The sequence below is a fragment of the Choloepus didactylus genome, chromosome 5, assembly GCF_015220235.1.
Source record: "Choloepus didactylus isolate mChoDid1 chromosome 5, mChoDid1.pri, whole genome shotgun sequence".
In the NCBI taxonomy this organism is placed as follows: Eukaryota; Metazoa; Chordata; class Mammalia; order Pilosa; family Megalonychidae; genus Choloepus; species Choloepus didactylus.
The window spans coordinates 68,603,309-68,606,717 of NC_051311.1; positions in this window are offsets into that span (position 1 = coordinate 68,603,309).

The following is a 3,409-nucleotide window of genomic DNA, read 5'->3' on the forward strand; positions in this document are numbered from 1 at the left end:
CATTTCAACTTCTGGTAATGCCGGCCACCTTTTGATCCATGTTTCAGCCAGCCACCCAAACAAACTGTTAACACCCTTTCTAACCCCTCGAGCTACAACATTGAATGCAGAATCTCTGCTTAGTGGGCCCATATCAGTAAATTCAGCCTGATCCAACTTTATATTCCTTCCACCATTATCCCACACTCTCAATATCCATTCCCACACATATTCCCCTGGTTTCTGTCTGTATAAGTGGGAAAACTCATACAGTTCTTTTGGAGTATAGCGTACTTCCTCATGGGTCACACTTTGTACCTCACCCTTTGGGGCTTGTTGGGACTTGAGCCTAGTTATAGGTCTTGAAGCAAAAACTGGTGGTGGGGGTGGGTCATGAAAAGAGTTAGAATTATCTCTCAAGCCATTCACCTCAGGGCACTCTGTTGCATTTTCATCTCTTAAAACAGGATTAGTCTCTCCAGACAAAAGAGTGAGGGCTGCTTCCTCAGGGGAGGTGATTACAAGATTAGCAGGCATTGAAGGGTCAATCTCCTTAGGTGGGAGTTGCATGGCAAGCTCCTTAGGGCAGACTGGAGGCAGAGAAGCTGTTTCCCCAGGACAGCCCTCTACAGGTAAATCTAACAATGACCCTGCAGAATCCAGGGTTCCAATGTCCTCACTGTCATTATTATCAATCCATATGTCTCCATCCCAAGTTTCTGGGTCCCATTCTTTTCCAATCAATGCCTTTACTTTAACAGCAGACACCCTGAGAGGTTGAGATTTTAGTTTACGCTGTAAATGTGCTACTCGCACAATAAGAGACTGCGTCTGATTTTCAGAAACCTCCAGTCTGTGGGCACAGGAAATAAGATTTTCTTTCAGGGCACAGATGGAACTCTTTACATCTGTCATACGGCATTCAAGTTTTGAATTTGAAGCCTTTAGCTCATCCCTTTCTCTTACAACTGTATCCAAAGTATCTAAGAGCAGCCAGCCAACATCATTATACTTCTTAATACTGCAAAACTCTGTGAAAGTGTCGAAAACGCTGTCACCCAGAGCCTCGCTTCGTACTAGAGCACAATTAGGAGAATCAAATGGTGCTATTTTGCGTATTTCCTTTGCCAACTCCTGCCATGGACTCTTAGTACCCTCTTGATTATTGGAAATAGAGTCATTAGTGCCTCTGAATCTAATCAGAGTAGAAAACAAGTTGTAAAAGCCCATTTTAAGATTCCGTTTCTCAAGAACCACTCTCGGTACCAAGTTGTATTAGTTAGGGTTCTCCTTGGAAACAGAATCAATGAGAGATGTCTCTTATTATCAAATTGTAAAAGTGACTCACGCAACTGCGGGAGCGCACGAGTCCAAATTCTGCAGAGCCGTCAACAAGCTGTCAACTCCAAGGAAGACGTCCGACGAACTCCTCAGGAAACGAACCGACAACTTTGACGAACTCCTCAGGAAACGAACCGGCAACTTTGAAGAACTCCTCAGGAAACAAACCGACAACTTTGACGAACTCCTCAGGAAACGAACTGGCAACTTTGACGAGCTCCCCAGGAAAAGCTTCATTGAGCAGCTGAAGAAGAAGTGAAGGTTCTCTAACCATCCAGCTTATAAGCCTCCAACTGATCACCCGGACCAAATCCAACCAATTGCATTCTCTCACTGTGGAAGCACGCCCCTTGATGAGTCATCAGTCAGCTGCAGTCAATTGACTGATGATCCGACAAACCAACCAGCCTCAAATAGCCTCACAGGAATCCTCAGGCCAGTGCCCGCTTGACCAGACAGCTAGGCCACCTAGCCAAGTTGACACATGAACCCAACCATCACAACCTCCTATTCCAATCCAACACTACAGTGTGCATTCTATCTTCTCCCCTTTCCTTATTTATACCTCCTTTCTCCAACAGTGAGAAAACTAGAATTCATTATTCACAATGTATTTATGCATTTGCTCAATCCTAGAATACTCAAAGTAGTTTTCAGAATGTCTAACCTCCAACCCTGTGAAAAGCAAACATTCTAACTAGAGTACAATATTAATAGTTCTTTTTGTCTTTGGCTTCGGAGTATATTGTTGAAAAACTGTTTTCCAAATTACTTAGATTGTTTTTTTTTCCTCCCTTCATTGTGCTTGTGCTATTCATTTGTAATACAGTTAGGTTCATTTGTTTCTTTTTATATTCCATTTGGGCAACCTCCCCCCATACCTAGTGATTTTAATTTTTCTTGAGTATGTGAATCATTGACATGGTTCTAGAAGTCAGAAATAAACAGAAAGTTCCAGAGAAGTATCTCTCCTGCCCACCTGTGCAAGTTTGAATGTATTATATCCCCCCAATGCCATTACCTTTGATGGAAACTTGTGTGGACAGACATATTAGTGTTGATTAGATTGTAATTATTTGATTGAGTGTTTCCATGGAGATGCAACCCACCCAACTGAAGGTGATAACTCTTATTACATAATTTCCATGGAGCCGTGGCCCTGTCCATTGAGCATGGGCCTTGATTAGTTTACTGGAATCCTATAAAAGCTCAGACAGAAGGAGTGAGCTTCCTACAATCAAGAGGGACACTTTGAAGAACACACAGGAGCTGAGAGAGGAGCTGCAGCTTACAAAGACATCTTGGAGATGGCCTTTGAAGGCAGACTTTTGCTCCAGAGAAGCTAAGAGAGGACAAATGCTCTAAGAGCAAGTAAGAGTGACATTTTTGAGGAGCTGCAGCCTAGAGAGGAATGTCCTGGGAGAAAGCCATTTTGAAACCAGAAACTATGGAGCAGATGCCAGCCACATGCCTTCCCAGCTAACAGAGGTTTTCTGGATGCCATTGGCCATCCTCTAGTGAAGGTACCTGATTGTTGACACCTTACCTTGGAAACTTTATGGCCTTAAGACTGTAACTTTGTAACCAAATAAAACCCCTTTATAAAAGCCAATCCATTTCTGGTGCTTTGTGAAAAGGCAGCATTAGCAAACTGGGACACCATCCTACCATCCCATCCTTTCCACCCAATCCCACCTGCTCCATAAGTAAGTAATCTCTGGTGTATCTTGCTGTTCTAGTTTGCTAATGCTGCCAGTATGCAAAACACCAGAAATGGATTGGCTTTTATAAAGGGGGTTTATTTGGTTACACAGTTATAGTCGTAAGGCCATAAAGTGACCAAGGTAACACATCAGCAATCGAGTACCTTCACTGGAGGATGGCCAATGGTGTCCAGAAAACCTCTGTTAGCTGGGAAGGCATGTGGCTGTCATCTGCTCCAAATTCTGGTTTTAAAATGGCTTTCTCCAAGGACGTTCCTCTCTAGGCCACAGCTCCTCTTGGGGCATCCTCTCTTAGCTTCTCCGGAGTAGGAGTCTGCTTTCAACAGCAGTCTTCAAACTATCTCTCATCTGCAGCTCCTGTGCTT